The sequence below is a fragment of the Dryobates pubescens genome, chromosome 18, assembly GCF_014839835.1.
Source record: "Dryobates pubescens isolate bDryPub1 chromosome 18, bDryPub1.pri, whole genome shotgun sequence".
NCBI lineage: Eukaryota > Metazoa > Chordata > Aves > Piciformes > Picidae > Dryobates > Dryobates pubescens.
The window spans coordinates 6,612,275-6,631,583 of record NC_071629.1 but is presented as its reverse complement, the minus strand read 5'-3'; positions in this window follow the sequence as shown (position 1 = coordinate 6,631,583).

Here is a 19,309-nt window from a genome sequence, read left to right as displayed (position 1 = left end):
CGTGAAGTGTTGGGTGACAGGTTGGACTTGATGATCTCTGAGATCTTTTCCAACCTTATAGATTCTATGAGGAGAGGCTGAGGGAACTGGGATTGTTTAATCTGGAGAATAGGAGGCTGAGGGAAGACATCATTCTCTCTGCAACTACCTAAAGGATGCTTCAGTGAGGCATTGTGTTGGTCTCCTCTGCCTAGTATCAAGTCACAGAATGAGAGAAAATGGCCTCAAGTTGCACAGGGGAGGTTGAGATTGGACATTAGGAAAAATTTCTCTCCTGACAGAATGGTCAGGCATTGGAACAGGCTGCTCAGGGAACTGGTAGAGTCACCATGCCTGGAGATGTTCAAAACCCATGTAGTCATGGCACTCTGGGACATGGCTTAATGACCATGCTGGTGTTAAGTCAATGGTTGGACCTAATGATCATAGAGGTCTCTTCCAACTGAAATGTTCCTCTGATTCGATAGCAGAGCAAAATGAACGTTGTGCAAGCTCTCTCATACTCCAGACTTAGAGCAGAATTAGTGTGCATTACTTTTCTGAATTAATTACTGCCTTGCTTTGGTTTTGCCCTGACTCATTCATGTTTTCTTAAAATACTTTGAGAGACATGGGGGGGGGGAAATGACCTCCAAGGCAAAAGTCAAAAAGAGTGAGTCAACTGCCTAGACAAGGAGTCACTAAAGTAGCTGGATGGACATCATATTCTAAAAAATATTTTTCCTGTCTTTAAAAAAAAAAAAAGGAGTTAGATGAAATTTAGTGCAACCCTTAAGCTGCCTTTCCTGTACATATTACCTCAGCTCTGGCCCTAGGTCAGTAGTGCTTGAAAAATTCTCACTTGTTAGAGGCTGTGCTATGCCCTGTATGGAAAAAAAAAAAAAACCAACCCTGGTGTTCCCAGTTCAGTTCTTAATGGACAGGTGTTCACAGCACAAAACCCTCCATTACAATTGGCCCTAATTAGCACCTTTATCAGCAGCCTCCCCAGAGAGGCCAGAGAATGAACAGGCTTGGAAACTGAGCCACCAGCCTGGCTCATTGCTAGAGGTGAGCCCTCCAGGTCAAGGTTGAGGGGCAGTGTGAGGAAGCTTTGCTGCTACTGCCTGGGCTCTAGCTGCTCCGTGAATAGAGGACTTCAGTCTCAGGGCTGTCAATCTGGCACCTTTCAAAAGCCCTAAATTCACTTAATTAACAGACAGGAAAAAATAGCCTTCCCTAGCAACTCTTGCATCAAATGGCACTTATGTTACCTTATATTCTGAGCACCTAACCCTATTAGCATTGCATTGTGAGTTTCTGTTGGAGTGCCTTTATGTACACACCAGTCTTAACATACACACTAATGTATGCTGGGAGATTTAGCAACATTTTAAATTGAACTGACATTATCAAATACAATTTATGGCTTTTTAAACCATATTTTCTATCATCTATTATACCCTCTTAATTGCTCAGGAACGTTTTGAGGGTGGTTTTTTTTCCTTCTGTGTTAATATACCTTTTTTTCCCCTTCCATGCAATTAAATCACTTTCTTCATTGAATTTCATGCTTTTTCTTGATCACTTTGTCCTTTTTTCCTTTTTTTTTTAACTTTATTTTTTCTTTCTTGGCCCAAGACAGCATTTAGTGTTGTTGTGTTCTCATGACAGGTCACTCTGTTGTCTATTAACTCTACAGCACAGTAAACCCCCACACGCCTAGTTTTCTTTCCAGAGAGATGCAGTACATGCTGATTTTTACAGTAGCATAATATGCAGATAGAAATTATCTATTTTTGCCCTGTCCTGGGTGTGATTGTTCATAGTTGTGCAGCTCTTAGGGCTACAGGCTTAGCTTTATGGCACAGAGTTTGCACTTCACAAATGTATTTTGACAGTAATCTGTGTGTAAGCAGAGTATTCCTGGTACAAAAGTATGATTTCTCAATAAACTCGTAATACAGTCTCTTTACACTGTTCTATATCCCTTATTTATTTCAGTGGATAATGTTTTCCAGTGGCATTGTGGTTACTCTTCAGGTAAGACTAGATGACTGTGCTCTAATTTAGCTACCAGTTAATAACCAAGCTATAGGTAGCAAATCCAATTGTTTTGGGGTTTTTTTATTGCCTTAGAACATCCTCTTGCATCTACATTTGTACTTATTGTAGCTGTCTCTGGACAATCAAGATTATAAGACAAAGAAACATCCAGAAAGCAAACAGTGAGGTCTTTCTCTTGTCTGTGACCTCTGTTGAATCACTCTTTGATTTATTTATTCTGAGTGTCTTTCTCTAGAAGAAAATATAGAAAGAATATTCTCAGCTCTGAAAGTTTTAGGTGAAATCTACTCTGAATACATCAAGTAATTTTCTGAGGCTGTGTGATCTAGACAGTAGGCATTCTATGAAGGAAGATTTTCTGTGCAGGTGTATGTTTATGGGTATTTTTCCTTTTCTGCTGCCTCTTTGTTATTTTTCTCTTGGATGTTCTATGGATTGGGGGTTTCTATCCATTTTGTACAGTCTGTCATGAAAGGCTCCAGTACTATGCAGTTCAAATTAGTATTACAGAGGAGTTGCAAAACAGTAGCTACCTATCTTTGCGTAAGGAATCCATGCTGACTGCTCATAGCACAGAGGCATTATATCAAAACCTCAGAGGCTTTCTGAGCAATGGCAACTGTAGGTGGTTTTCCTTCAAGGAAGCAAGATCCTCTTCAGATATTTGTGCTGCATTATCTTAAGGATGACAGAGTAATAATGTTCTCAGTGAAACTGCTTCCTGTTGTGGTCAAAAAGCAATCCATTTTTTGTACCACTCCCTTAATTTGTTCTTTCAAAAATTACATGTTGTTATTTGGGGACAGGTGGCCAGATCATTGCAACATAAACCAGGCCTGAACTGATCATTGAGATTAGAGTGTTGTCTTCATTCACAGCAGAGAAATAAGGAAGAACAGCACAAATAGGATGGGGAGAACATGAGACATGTAAGATCACTAAGAGATGAGTGAAAGCTTTCTGCTTTTAAGACCGGGTTTCAGCCATTATTTCCCCTGCTTAGTGTTTCTGATACGATGCATCATAGCTAATTCATTACCTGGTACCTGCCTAAAAGCAATGGATTAACAGTGCTAACCTACACCTATATGATGTATCAGTACCTTTTTTCTTTCCTATGTCTGCAAACAAATGTGCTGATTACCTTTATTAATAAGGCTGTAACTTGTTCAGAGTGGACATGTCAAGTGATAGTAGGCTTCCACGCTCACTTCTGTGCCTGCATTACAGCTACTAGTCCGAAACACCTTTCTGACCAAACCCTGTTCTGGCTCAGAAGCAGCTTTCTTTGCCTGGTGATGAATGAAAAGTGGCTGTACTGGAGGTTGGATGTTGGTGCTCCCAAGGGCTTTTCAAAATGGTTTTTACCTAACATACATCAAACATCTTGAGGTAAGATCACAACAACTCTAAGATGCATTGATTTTACTGTGGGATTAAAATAAGTCATGCCAGTGCTGACCTTCGATGAGTCAGTTTTGGGGCTGGCTGGACCTAATTAGCTCCTGATCCTATTGTTTTTAATGAGCTATCTTTTTTTATTATTACTATTAACCCTAGAAAATCTGGTTTATGCTAATTAATCTGGTGTAAAAGTTCAATCAGTTTTTAAACAATGAAGGATGGCATCAAACTGCAGGTATATACTGTCACTGTTACAGCCCATTTCCTTCTGTGGGGATTTTAAAGCCCAAAAAGTTGCAATACTAAGAACAAAATTCTTTGACTTATGGTGTAAAATGTTAGTGAATTTTAGTTAGTGACTCATTCCTGAGCTGATCCCGAAGCCTCCCAGTTTTAGTTGGTATTTCATCGGTATTGTTCAGTAAATGGCCATCAAGAGTTGTTTCTGAAATTTGGCTTATGTTCCAGTTTTGTAGCCGATTATGTTAGCAATATGTCTTTTGTCACCAGGCTGGGCGACAGCACCATTTACATTTGCAAGAGAATGATCAATGAGCTCTGAGTAGTATGCATCAGGTTTCCAGAACCCCTATCACTGGCACATTTTCAGGGGAGGCAGTCAGTCTACCTGTCTTCCCCAGGAGGAAGAAGTATGCATGCCCTGCAGCAAGAAGAGATTTCCTGCTGAGCCCCGGACCTTTTTCCTTCCAGGCACAGCAGGATTCCTGTGTTAAGGTTACAGGCAAGACTTCAGCTCTCTTTCCCAAGATTATTCTTTTTGCAACAAATCCTTTACCTCCAGTTGCTCAGAGACTTTTCATAGAATCATAGAATTGTTTGGGTTGGAAAAGACCTCCAAGATCACCGAGTTCATTCATCAGCCTAACACTACCATTTCCCCCTCATCCCTCACTGTTTCTATTATTTGTCTGTGCTGGTTCAAATATCAACTGTGCTATTCCTCTTGCCCCCATTCTCACTTCACGTGACTTAACCTTTGGCAGCTCTTTGCTTTCTCCTCCTCTCTTCAGCTCATCCTAGTGGATGATAGCACTCTCTGAGTTAAAGAAATTCAATATAGCACTCAACTGAAAACATTGCTACAGTAACTTTAAAATATGAGCCTAAAATAGAGAAAAATTTACAAAGACTTGATGGAATGTCACCAGAAGTCTCAAAATATGTAATAAAGCAAAGAACAAAAAGAATACTTTCATGAGATGTATGGATGAAAGCTAATAACAAAGCAGAGCAACCAAAGTAATGTTTAAAATGTTATGCCACATAGTCTGAGTCAAAAGTGTGTCGACAGGAAAACTCAGGAGTTATGTGATAAAGATGAAGTGCTTTGAAATACTTTACCTAAGTCATATGTGTGCTAAATTAGATATATTTTCTAAATTGTCTGGGATTAATTAAGACAAATCTGGAGTCAATACTGTCAGTCCTTCTAAGGACTTAAATTTTGGTTAATATTCTTCTTGAATAATTTCTAACTTAATTTGTCCTTGATGCAGTTCTGCCATTCCAGAGGTAAAAAAAATGTAATCATTAAACAACACTAAACATATAACTCTTCTATTCCTAGACATGAAATCCATATGGCTGGCATTATTTTAGCAAATTGATCTTTCCTATAAAACTGGGTATTGTGAGAAAACACTCTTCTAGCCATAAGCACAGTTCTGAGCATTGCACACCTTGAGAGTTGTTCCTAGCTGCACCATGTACTCGGCAAAATTTAACCTCTCTGTGCAAGGCAGAACATGGTACAGTTCATTTAGGTATAAAACTAAGTTATCAAAGACAAAATCTAACTGATTTCTCTGTGTATCATCCTCCTTTACTGCCAAAGATAGAGCCTCTGTTGGTCCATCCATTTCACCTCTGCAACTTCCAGTAAACTGGGAATAAATTTGATAGCACAGGATATGTGCATGTTAAATGACATCTGCATACTGCAACCTACAGAAAAAGGGGTTTCTGATTTATCTCCAGTACAAGGATTAGCAGAATTCAACAGATTTGTGCATGCTGCTTTCAAGTGCCATTTTCTCTATGGCAAAGCAGTGCAGTAATTAAATTTTACATCTCTGGAAATCACAGGCTCACAGGATGTTAGGGGTTGGAAGGGACACCCAGAGATCATTGAGTCCTCCCCCCCTGCCACAGCAGGACCATAGAATCTAGTACAGGTCACACAGGAATGCATCCAGATGGGACTTGAAAGCCTCCAGAGAAGAAGACTGCACAACCTCTTTGGGGAGCCTGTTCCAGTGCTCTGTGACCCTTACAGTGAAGAAGTTCCTCTTCATGTTGAGGTAGAACCTCCTGTGCTGTAGTTTATATCCATTGCCCCTTGTCTTATCACAGGGCACAACTGAGAAGAGTCTCTCCCCTCCCTCTTGACACCCAGCCCTCAGACATTTATAACATTTATTAAATCCCCTCTCAGTCCAGACTAAATAGTCCCAGGTCTCTCAGCCTCTCCTCATAAGGCACATGTTCCAGTCTGTTCATCATCCTTGTCTCCATTGGAGACTCTTGAGTAGATCCCAGTCCTTCTTGAACTGTGGGACCCAGAACTGGATGCCATGTTCCAGGTGAGGTCTCACTAGGGTAGAGTAGAGAGGGAGGAGAACCTCCTCTTAATGCACCCCATGATCCCATTTGACTTCTTAGCCCTAAGGGCATATTGCAGTCCCATGGAGAACTTGTTATCCACCAGGACTCCCAGGTCCTTCTCCACAGGGGTGCTCCCTAGCAGATTGCCTCCTAACCTGTACTGGTGCAGTTTATTATTCCTTCCCAGATGCAGGCCTCTGCACTTATTCCAGTTGAACCTCATTAGGTTCCTCCTTGCCCAGCTCTCCAGCCCATCCAAGTCTCAATGAATGGCCGCACAGCCTTCAGGCATGTTGGCCAATTAAAAGCTTTTCTTTAAGGCAGGAAACTCTAAGAGTGACCGATAAAAGAATTTTGGGAAGGGTCAGATCAGCTGAAATTGCCTACAACTTTGGTAGAAACCTAAGAAATGAGATTTTTGTGCCTTCTATTGGGCTGAAATTGGATGCATTCTTTGGTCAGATGGTCCCCAACAGATGAAATATGCACACGGTTCCGATAAAACGGCTTATTTCTAAGTCAGATTTGTGATTTCAAATCCACAACTGAAAACGAGGCCACACTGTGGATATGAAGACAAATATTTAGCACAAAGTCAGAAATAGGTTTCTGAAAATAACAGATTGTTAAAGTCATGGTGAACATGTGCAAACTGCAAAATATCAGCAAGTCTTCTCTGCTGCAAACTGATGTAAAGCAGTTTTGCTGTTTCCCCAGCAACCTTGAGCAATGCTGGCTTGTTTCTCTGGAAGTAAATTAAATGTGACTTTCAAGTAGTTCATTATTTCAGTAGCCACAATGCCTTTGGGAAGCAAGGACATTCGATAAATCATATTAGGATTTGCTGCACTTATGAAGGGAGGCAGATAAAGGATTTTTGCAGACATAGTTTTCAAATCTAGTACATTTTTTAGAAACTACAATTATTTTTCTGTTGGTACAGGGAGAGGGGGAACAAAATCTATTTCCTACATGTAACTGTTGGGCCCATGTATTGCCAAATAATTTGGTACAACCAATGAATTTGCACCAAAACAATTTCTTCAGATTCAATTTTATGGTCCTGCTGCCTACAGACAAGTGTATCTCAGCCTAGCATTTCATAAACAATCAGGTTTGCCATTTCCCTCTTGAAAACCATTGGGCTGTGCTAGGTGTTAGTAGATGTGCTGAGAAAATGCTGTCATGCCATCATAGAATGTTAGGGTTTGGAAGGAATCTCTAGAGCAGGATCACCTAGGGCAGGCTACACAGGAATGCATCCAGGTGGGTTTTGAAAGTCTTCAGAAAATGAGACTTCATCAGGTGATGCCTTACAAACATGTCTGGTTCACATGTGTGTGGCACCTCATAACTATGATCACATCTCAAGTCCAAGCATTGAACCTGACTCCCAAAAAGAGGAAGCAGTGCCAGAAGAAGGAAATGCAACTGCCTTGCCTTCAGCTCCCCAAGGTAAAAGGCAGCCCTTCAGGTGTTCAGAGAATGGCAGCTTCTCCCAAAGAAAGCCACTCAGTTCCTGCTATACAGATGCTCATTAACAAATGTCTGTGCTTTGTGTTGGTTGCACATATTTGGAGCTAAGATAACAGGTGAAGTTAAATCTCTTTCTGACATGTGGTGGCTAAAATAGTCACATTGGCAAACGCACCTAGCTAGTAAAACTCAGTCATGGGAAGGCCAAGGGAACAAGCCCTCTCTCCAAATTACACTGTCAGTTAGCTGACAGCAGATCTGCCCTCCATCCTCCCTCACCCAGAAACCCCAAGTCTAGCAGTGTCCCTGAATATGAATATTTTTTCATAGTGTTCTTATAAGTGATTGCTTGTGGCATCTTATAGTCTTATCTCAGCTTGTGCAGCCCCCTCATGAATATTCTGTACATATGGAAGAGTTTTCTATATCATTGCCCATTAACAAGGAGGATAATCACTCATTCAGTTATCAAGAAGTCAGGAAAGGCCTTTCCTTGAGCCCTCAGTGCAAAGAATCATGGGAGATCAAAGGAGGTTAAATGTGGCTGACATTATGATCATTACTTTTTTTCCTGTGTAATTACTGTATTATAATAAAATTGATCTAAGATAAGGAAAAGAGGAATTAAAGTCTTTTAAGGCTAAAAGACCATATTAGCAACTATTTACCTTTTTTTAGCCATGGGACAAAATGCATCTTTCCACTGATACATATAAATGAGCATTCTTTCACTAAAAGCATAGGAAGGTCATAAGTGTACATATAAATGATATACTACCACAGAATTTCTTTTAAGAGAATTTAATCCCATGTAAAAAGGGAGGGGAAGGTGTAATGGTGCACCATTACTAAAAACAGCAACAGTGAATTTTATGTTCAGGCTGAAAAGTGGCTTTTGCAATCTGTAGGGAATTTATGCTTTTCAACAGTACACCGATGAGTTTTGCCTGCCTTTTCTTAGCTGTTCCGTCCCAATTTGTCGCACTTTCTAAAACCCAAGGCACTAAATGCACTCACACACACTAACAAAACTCTGTAGTTACAAAAGCAACTCACCCTGTGCATAAATTTCAACATAAATTTATTGCAGCATAAAGTTATTTCCAAGCAGTCTCCTTTACTTTTCTGGTAGTACTGGATGTTACCAGCAGAGCTAGTGAAATTAGCTGACTGCATCCACTTAGGATTTCAACACAAAATCAAAATCTTCTTTACATTCCATTTCTTGTGCCCCAAAAAGAGCAATATGTCTCAACATGTCTAGCTGCAGAAACATCACCATTGTTATAGCTTTTCCTGCTGTGAACATGCAAAAGAGCCATCCAAAAAGATGAGAAACACACTCCTTCTAAATCAAGAAAATCTTCTTTAGTTGAAGTGATAAATAATTTCTTGTTTAGAACCTGGAGTTTTTAATTGTCAGCCCTAGAGTCTTTCCAAGTTATCCTGCATTTTTATCTCCAGGTTCATTTTCAACCTTTTAACTGGTTTTGAACTTTCTTTTTTTTTCCTTTGTGAATGATTATTTGGGTAGAAACTTGTGTTCTGAGATACAAAGTTTGAACATGCTTTGCAACATTTCCCTGTAAGATGTTGCCACAGGGTTCTGTCTCTTGTATGTCTCTTGCATCTAACACATTGGATTTTTTCCACTTCATTTCAGAAAATAAGAGATTGCTGCTTTTATGTGTCACCTGGTGCAGCTGTCCACTTCTCACTCTTACTATCTGTAAGAGCCTCCTCTGGGGAACATAGGTTGCACCTTATTGCCTGATACACCGTTTCCACCAGCAGCAGTTTTCAGTGTGTAAAATCTGTTCATAACTGAGGGAGAGAAATACACAAGGAATTGAAATCCTACTTGACTGGGAAAACTTTCAGGGTGAAGAGAGTAAAATAATTGTAAATATTTCCTAGTTAAGTATGACAATCTTTCTTAAACAGGATTGAATGGGATGTGGTAACTCAGGTGCAATGATACCAAAACCAACGTTGAATTTCAGGTCTGAGGAAATAATGATGTGAGGCAAGCGAAAAAAGAAAAGGTAGCCTGAAATTGCTCAGGTTGAGTTCAGAACTTGGAACAAGTTATTTTTCACTCCATGTCTAGACATAGAGAAGTATAATCTGAGAAAGATTAAGTTAGTTACATGTTATCCCCTTTCCCTGGCATGTGTAACCTCAGGAATGGACCTTCAGGACATGGGAGTGCTTTATTGCACCTGCACTGTCTGCTCATGGTCTCTATCCATGTATTGAGTGTTGTTTTGCCTTCTTGGTTAGCTGTCCCTAAAATGCTTCATTCAATTTCTCAAGTTTTCTAATACTATTTTTATCAGAAGTCTGTCTTCTGGTTCTTACCCTTCTTTTCCAGGTTCTAATATACCATTTCTTATATTGAATGATACTAAATTTGACTTCCCAGCTGAAGTAGAGAAATTGCTGTTTGTTGTTCTGCACATTAAAAATGAAACAAAACTGTGTCAAAGAACACCTTCAGTAAACAGAGATGGACAGAAAACAAAACAATGTTGAAAATTAATGAATCAAAAGTCTCAGCTATGCTACCTCTTCCAGAAAATACTAGGACAAAAAAGAAATGTCTGTGGGAATGTTTCTAGCAGTACTAGATGCATGCTTAAACCAGGTGATTGACAACTTTATCTAGCATGTTATACTACTGTTGGGCACTGTCTGTAGTTTTCTTGGCTAATAATGATTTCTTTTTCTATATACTAATATTCTGGTACAATTATATCTCCCTTGAATCTATGCAGACTTCTCCCCAGTTAAATATTCAAGGGCTATCCAGGGAGGTGGTTGAGTCACCGTCCCTGGAGGTGTTCAAGAGGGGATTGGATGTGGTACTCGGTGCCATGGTTTAGTACTTACGAGATCTTGGGTGACAGGTTGGACTTGATGATCCTTGAGGTCTTTTCCAGCCTTATTGATTCTATGAAAAGGCAAAATTTTATTAGGTCAGATGGCAGGCAGATTGAGCAACCCTTTACAAATAATTTCTGTTATTAAAGTATGCCATAATCAATTTTAGGAACTACTTGCAACTTTGTGGCTCCATGCACAGCTAATAGAAAATTTTACTTGTCTGACAATTTTTTTCCCCAAGTAAACTTCATCTCCAGAAGTATCAATAAAGTTCCTAAATTGTTTTGGGATTTGTTTGTTTGTTTGGGTTTTTTAAAAGGGAAATATCAACTAGGTGTCTAAAAACTGGTTAAGATTGCACTATTAAAGCACAGGTTTCAGTATGATTATGATTAATCACTTTCCCAACCAATATTGCTGTAACAACAGCAATTTCAGATGTTTACCTGGCCCTACAGGTCTTACAAGTCCTCTACCACAGCACTCTACTATCATGTAAATGAAGCAGAGGAGCTAGATTCTTTTGCTCTCAGATTACGCCTCTCATACATTTCTCACTGGCTTAAAGTCGGTGTTTAGGTTTACACTACATCTCCCATCAGGCAATGCAGGTTCCTTCCTGACTAAGAGAAGGGTGCAAGGCAGCTATCAAAGCAAAGATTTTTGTTTGCTTTCCAGTTCCTCTTTTATTAGAGACTGGAATTCTTCTTGCAAACTCATTTAGGTTTTGAAATGTATCTCCTGAATTTCTCTCTTTTTGTAGATGATCAGTGGCATATCTGGTCAGCTACACAAGAGCTGCTCAAGGAAACAAAATGATGTGTGTGGCTAATTAACTCTGCCTTAAGTGTTAATAATGATGATAGGTTGGTGCATTTCATAGATCTGTGCTAGAAAACATCATGTGATGATGACGATCAGAGGACTTTTTTGTGCTAGGAGTTGTTCACTAGCTCTTTCTTCTGAACTGTAGTTGGCTAAATGTGTTTGCCACACATTGAAAATTCAGCACAACTTTGCACAGTCATGCAAAACTCCTGCTGCTAAAGATGGTCACAGGTATTTGACCTGTTTGGAAAGTTTAGCTATACTTATTCCTGCAGTTTTGGATCTCATAAACTCTGGAAAGCAATAAAATAAATTTGTTGGTAACATTCAGCCTTACAATGTGTTGAGAATACATTTAATTACTTTCATTGGCCATTTCTATAGCCACAGTCACTGCATGGTTGAAGTACATTTTATTTTTACTTGAAGCAGTTATATAAATAGTTCTGAACTGGTTTTGGTTTTGGTTTTTATTCCTTTTGTACTTCTGATGGAGACTTTCGTCTCTGGCTTTTCAGCCTGCAAGCTGAGGAATACATACAACATTGTAGTACTGTGCCCAGGTGGCCAAGAAGGCCAATGGCATCCTGGACTGCATCAAGAATAGTGTGGCCAGCAGAAGCAGGGAAGTCATTGTGCCCCTGTACTCTGCACTGGTTAGGCCACACCTAGAGTACTGTGTCCAGTTCTGGGCCCTTCAGTTTAAGAAGGACATCGAGACACTTGAACGTGTCCAGAGAAGGGCAACGAGGCCCTTGAGCACAAGCCCTACGAGGACAGGCTGAGGGAGCTGGGGTTGCTTAGCCTGGAGAGGCGGAGGCTCGGGGGAGACCTCATTGCTCTCTACAACTACCTGAAGGGTGGTTGTAGCCAGGAGGGAGTTGGTCTCTTCTCTCAAGCAACCAGCACCAGAACAAGAGGACACAGTCTCAAGCTGCACCAGGGCAAGTTTAGGCTCAAGGTGAGGAGAAAGCTCTTCACTGAGAGAGTTGTGGTAGAGTCACCATCCCTGGAGGTGTTCAAGAAGGGATTGGACATGGCAGTTGGTGCCATGGTCTAGTCGTGAGGTCTGTGGTGATGGGCTGGACTTGATGATCTTTGAGGTCTCTTCCAACCTTGGTGATACTGTGTGATACCCCTCTGCAGATATTCATTGCCTGTAGCAGGCATGAACTTTCTGGACAGTTCTACTTTTTTAAGTCGTAAGTCAGTGGGACTGCACTCTTATAAGTATTTCATGGAAGCAAAACAATCTGATGGAGAGGTCTTCAAATTCTACTTTTGAAATGCTTAAAGTTAAGAAACATAATTAAACCACAACTGCATTAACATTTATATAAAATATAAACCGAGTGCTTATCCTGATTCACCAAACAAATTACAGTTTGAACATTATAAAATAAAATAAGGGGGGAAAAAAAAAACCCACCCAGCTACTTATCAACAGCACCATTTGAAATTATTGCTAGTACTACAAGTCTAAATGCATAAGATGCCTTAAATACAAACCCTGAGCATTTACATACTGATTTCATGAGCAAAGCAAAAGGTATTTGCCACTAACAGTACAGGACTCAGCATTTTTATTGTCTGAGTAATCCTGGTTCACTCTGATATGAAAATTCAATTATTTTAGAACTGGTTGTCTCATTAAATTTTGACAAGGAGCACAAGCTCAGTACCAGCTCCGGCTCTAAGAGGCTGTGGGTGCCTGACAGCTCCGCGGTGAATTTTAAAATGTAGTATTTTTACAGGACAAGATTATCTGACAATTTTATATTGAAAAAGAAAAAAATTAATCAAATCCATTGTAACATCCAGCACTGGTAACTTGGTCTTTTTGTAGCTATTTTTTTATGAAATTTATTGGGGAAGGGGGAAAAAGAAAAAGTCCACTGTTTATTGCATTTTTTTTTCCCCCCAAGCCCACCTTCCTGTCTTATGCTCCACAATTGTGTTAGACAAAAAAAAGTGTCTTTTTGTGAGCAGCAAGTATTTAGCCACTCATTGTTAACATTTTCTACCTTTCCTCAATTGAATTGTAATTGTAAACATTTCTATAGATATGATTTCCAACAATGGAAAATACTTTAACTAACCTATATATATATATACACACACACACACACACACACACGTACCCCATTAGTGCTGTGAAGGAATGTGTAGACAAAATGGGGTTTAATCAGTTTATTGAAAACAACACTTTTCATAGGATCATAACTCTTTTTTTTTTTTTTATGACTTCCAAGTTTAAGATGACATACAGCAGATAGTCCACAGAGTGCTGGAGGATTCAGACTTAGGACCTGAGCCTCTTGTACAACCAACCTTTCACCACCTGGATAATTCCTGCCTGACCATAAAGCTTATTGTAACATAGATTTCCCCTAGTATACTGTATTGAAAGTGATGTTAGGAAAAAGTTCTATACAGAAAGAGTGATTGCCCATTGGAATGGGCTGCCTGGGGAGGTGGTGGAGTCGCCATCATTGGAGGTTTTCAGGAGAAGACTTGATGGGGTGCTTGGTGCCATGGGTTAGTTGTTTAGGTGGTGTTGGATTGGTTGATGGGTTGCACACGATATCTTGAAGGTCTCTTCCAACCTGGTTTATTCTATGTATTCTATGTATTCTTTAGAATCCAGATAAAGCAGACAACTGTGGACAGACAACATGGAAAGAAGTGAGCTGAGGACCACATTTGTGAAAGAACTGCTGCATAAACTTTAGACAGAGTATTTCATGCCACTCTTAGACCATTCTCCTGACTTATAGATCTGCATTATAGTTCCTATAGGAAGAATATTTAATTGATTTGCAAAGAAGAACAGTTCCAATAAGAAAGATGAAAGTATGCTATCTCTTGGACTGCTAATTACATGGTGCTTATGGTAGAGTGCTGCCCAGGGAGATGGTGGAGTCACCATCACTGGAGGTGTTTAGGAAGAGACTGGATGGGGTGCTTGGTGCCACAGTTTAGGTGATTAGATAGTGTTGGATGATAGGTTGGACTCAATGTTCTCAAAGGTCTTTTCCAACCTGGTTAATTCTATTCTATTCTATTAGCTCTGCTGGAACAGACTAGGAAAACAATGACTTTTCATACAAAAGATATTTTGTATGAAAAGTAAGTGCATTAATATGAAAATGTTGCTTTTGCTTCAAAGTTCTGGGATAGAAGGGTGATGGAGTTCAGTGGTTGTTTCACCTCAATCTAGAATGTGTACTGAAACACTTTGAAGAATGAGAAAAATTACTTTCCTGACCAGTTCTGATAGTTTCATTGTGTTCATATAGGTCTGTGCCTTTTCAAGTAACTTGTTCTATCTACTGAAATGTTAGTAAGCAATGAACATATAAGAATTGTTTGCTTCAAGTTTGAAAAGACATTTCAGGTAGACATTGATTTACTGGCTTACTCATGATCATTTAGAGCACTCACTGGATTTTCAGTCTGTGATTTCTTACAATTACTGCTATTACATCAAGAAAGAAAAAAACTTTGACTTGAGCATCACATTATTTCTAATGCTCTGTTCTTACTGCTTTCAAAGAATTCAGTAAACCAAAGAGTCTGCACACTTTTTATTGCAAATTTAAGACATTGGCATCAAGGAAATAAATCATTGGACAGTATTGCAAGGTCAACACAAATGTCTTATTTCAAATTTACCCAGGATTTCCTGAAAGTAGAAAAAGTGTTTAAAGTCTAAACTAATGACTGGTGAAAGAGAACTATCTCTAAACACAAAAATCTGAGCAACAGAGAGCATCTTCACTATAACACTCTCTGGAAGGAAATTATTCAAGGAGCCCTTATACGAGGAATAGCAGTATTGGTCTATCCAATCTATTAGTTAGGGTCAGGGACATTTGAAATACAAGCTTCCTAGGGAAGAAAGAAAAAGCAATTTGAGGCTTTTTCTCCATATTTTAATTAACTTCTGTGAAGGTCACACATATCTCTATCTCTGAAATGCACAGTGTGCCACTCATTGTAAAAATCTGGATATTTAGCATTATCTTGCCATTGTAATCCAACTTCTTTCTTTTTTTTTTTAACCAAAATTTCCCTTTAGTGATCAAATTAAAGAGATGACAAGCTCCATATCCTTACAAGCTAAGCATTTTATGTTTTATACTCAGATATACGCAGCGTGATATAAGATGAGACTTCATAATGGGATTGAATGCAGTTGAGGGCTAAATTATTGCAGGCTTATATCACAGAAAATTGTAACAATGAGGGAAGAATTCATATCATGGCTGTAGCAAGAGAGGAAAATTAAGACTTTGCAATTAAAGCAGTAACCTAAAACTTTAAAATAATTTAAACAGTTACTGAATACATGTAATGTCCTATACTTATCTGGACGCAGGATTGGCAGTCGTTTGAAAGGCTCCAAATGAAATGTGGACAAGGTGTATGTTATGTCCTCAGAACAGAGATCTGTCATTTTCTTCATTGTTCCTGAATACGTTGGTATTGAATATCTCTTTCCCACAAATTCACAGGCTCCATGCAAGACTGGAGAGAAAACTAGTGTAATGTTATCAGTAAATTGATGTTGCATACAACTTTATGATGGTCCTGACAACTGCAGTTTGTGAATTTGCCAAGAGCAACCCAGTAAGTGATTTTCAGAGATGAACAGTGAGCTGTGTAGTAAAATAATCCTTTCCTTCAGAAGGATAAAACTGCAATTTTCTTGTAGGCATAATTTACAGAATTATTACTGACAATTTTAGAATTCCACTGGGTGAAACACTGAGGGGTTGAGAACAGAATTTCTCATCCTTTTAAGAACAGGAAAATTTTACACAGACAGCATCCCTATAGCATCTGTGTAATAACACAGGAGGAACTTGACCTGAAAAACCAGTGGTGGATTTCACTTCCTTATTCAAATCCTCTGCCTCCTTGAAAGCTAACATCCTCTGTGATTCATAGCTTTGGACGAGATGTAAAAAGAGCCCAGGTTCATATTCTGAGCTCCTCTCACATGCCTTTGGATTGCAGCCTGTATAGCCTTTAGAACTATGCTTTCATATGAGCACTATTGCATAAAAACATCTTCTCACAGCTATTTAGATTTCCTGCCCTGCCAAAATTTAGAAGCTTGCGCAATTGTTTAGAATAATTTTAAATGTCAGGAAGAAAGAAAAGCATGAAAAAAAAAAAGATTTTGCAAATGATAGTGGTATTTGATGTTTAATTTTCTTGGTGAAAGTTGTTTTAGTAATCTCACAGGAATAAAGGAAAAGGCAATAGTGTTCAATACAGATGTCATATCTCCATCTGGTTTAGATCCAACCCTGCAGACTTGCATCAGGCACATGAATGTTTCCACTGACATCAATGAGCTAATTAAAAGCAATGGAAATATTTTCAGTGAAATAGCTACATGTGTCTTGGTATAACTTGGGCTTGAAGGCCAATTGTAGAGCAAAATGCTCTATGCTCATTCAGTTCCTCTCTGATGCCAAAGGCAGCATCAAACTTGCTTCTTTTCAACTTAAAAAAGATGGCTTTCATGGTGTGATGGACAGCTTGCAGGGTTTGCTTATGAGTTAGCTTTGCAAAGATTGATACAATTAAATCTCTTCTTAGTTTGCAAATTCTAACGTCCAAGGATCTAGCAGATGAGTTGTTGAGACCCTTCTAGCTGCAGCTTTGTGAGGCCCACTAGATTTAATTCCAGTCTTTTCGCTTTCTGAGGTTAAGTAATTGACCATTTTGGTTCACATCTGTTTGCAAGGTCAGAGAAAACACAGCTTATGGTGATGTCAGGCAATGGACTCACAAACAAAGCAGATTAAACTCCATATATTTCCACTCTGCTGTCCAGTGGTGACTTCTAGAGAGAGCCAGGATGGATGATTTGTCAAATACAACTAAACTGGGGAGTGTCTTCTAGGACTTTTCTAGAGGGTCCTGTGAATATGACTCACAAATTGTGCTTTGCAGGAGTGCAAAGTATCTGTCAGCTTGTTTCAGTCCTTGCCTTCAGAGAAAATATTTCAAGGAGGATCCAGGTAGCAGTCATTTAGAAGGATGTACTCAAACCTACTCTTCCTTGCTCAGAGTCCTTTCCCTGGCTGTTCTTGCATTAGTCACACTCACTGGCAAACACGCTTTTGCTGCAGGGACAGGCAGTATTTGTAGGCAGACTGATTTCAAGTTGAATTCAGACTGACAAAGAGAACAATGCCTGGAAAAGGGCATTACCTCAAACAAGCAGCTCAGTTACAGCATAGAACAAACTGAGTAATATCCTTTGTTCAAGGAAGGCTAAATGAAGCCTAAACACTTGTACCACATCTAAAAGGACCCGCTGAAAACAAAAGCACAGTTACCTTTCACAGTCTAAATTCAGGATCAGAATTAGATGATGGTACAACTGAGTTAACAAAAACAAACACAAACAAAAAAAAACAACAAACAAACAAAACCCCACAGCAAACAAACAAAAAACGTGCTGAATTACTCTACCAACATTCGCTACAACTGCTTGGTCTGGCGTGAAATACTTTGGACAGTGTTCTCCACTAAAAATAAATAAATAAAATAGAGAAATGAGTACTGAATATAGCATGGATAAAGCCAAATGCAATGAAATCCATGGCAGAGCTGAAGACAACCATATTTCCAAGCCACAGAGTGAAATAGAATGCTTTACTGACATATCTAGGTTATCAAGAAATAAAATTGTTTAAACTCATCCTTTGGTGGCTGCTAAACATAGTGGTTTTAATATGATCTACACAAGGTGTCTCAGGTGTGTCAGTAAAAAAGAATTAGAATAGAATAGACCAGGCTGGAAGAGACCTTCAAGATCATTGCATCCAACCCATCAACCAATCCAACACCACCTAAACAACTAAACCATGGCACCAAGCACCCCATCAAGTCTCCTCCTGAACACCTCCAATGATGGTGACTCCACCACCTCCCTAGGCAGCCCATTCCAATGGGCAATCACTCTCTCTGTATAGAACTTCTTCCTAACATCCAGCCTAAACCTCCCCTGACACAGCCTGAGACTGTGTCCTCTTGTTCTGGTGCTGGTTGCCTGGGAGAAGAGACCAACATCCACCTGTCTACAACCTCCCTTAAGGTAGTTGTAGAGAGCAATAAGGTCACCACTGAGTCTCCACCTCTCCAGGCTAAGCAACCCCAGCTCCCTCAGCCTCTTTTCATAGGGCTAGTGTTCCAAACCCCTCCCCAGCTTTGTTGCCCTTCTCTGGACTTGTTCCAGCAACTCAACATCCTTTCTAAGCTGAGGCTGAGACCTGCTAGTACAGATTCACTTTTCCAGAGCTGTGCAAGGTAGAATTTTACCCTACTGGCACTCAAAGCTTGTACAATACAAACAGTTGATAAAAGAAGCTGGTGTCTAAGATGTGCAAGATCTCTAAAATTCTGTGTACTTCTTCAAGGGCTGTAATGGACATAGTGGTCTGATCTTTCTTAAATGAGGAAACAGAGAGGTAGGAGATAATAACAGGAAATAAAAATGCTCAATTTTTCACAATTAAAAAAAGAAAAATCACATGAATACTTTTTCTGATATGGTGACTGAAATCTGTAATCTCCTCAGCCCAGGCAGATGGGCCCAACAATTAATGGGAGGATCACAGTATCACAGTATAACTAAGGTTGGAAGAGACCCCAAGGATCATCAAGTCCAACCTGTCTCAACAGACCTCACAACTAGACCATGGCACCAAGTGCCACGTCCAATCTCCTCTTAAACACCTCCAGGGACGGTGACTCCACCACCTCCCTGGGCAGCCCATTCCAATGACGAATGACTCGCTCAATGAAGAACTTTCTCCTCACCTCGAGTCTAAACCTCCCCTGGTGCAGCTTGAGACTGTGTCCCCTTGTTCTGGTGCTGGGTGCCTGGGAGAAGAGACCAACCCCCTCCTGTCTACAACCACCTTTCAGGTAGTTGTAGAGGGCAATGAGGTCACCCCTGATCCTTCTCTTCTCCAGGCTAAACAATCCCAGCTCCCTCAGCCTCTCCTCATAGGGCTTT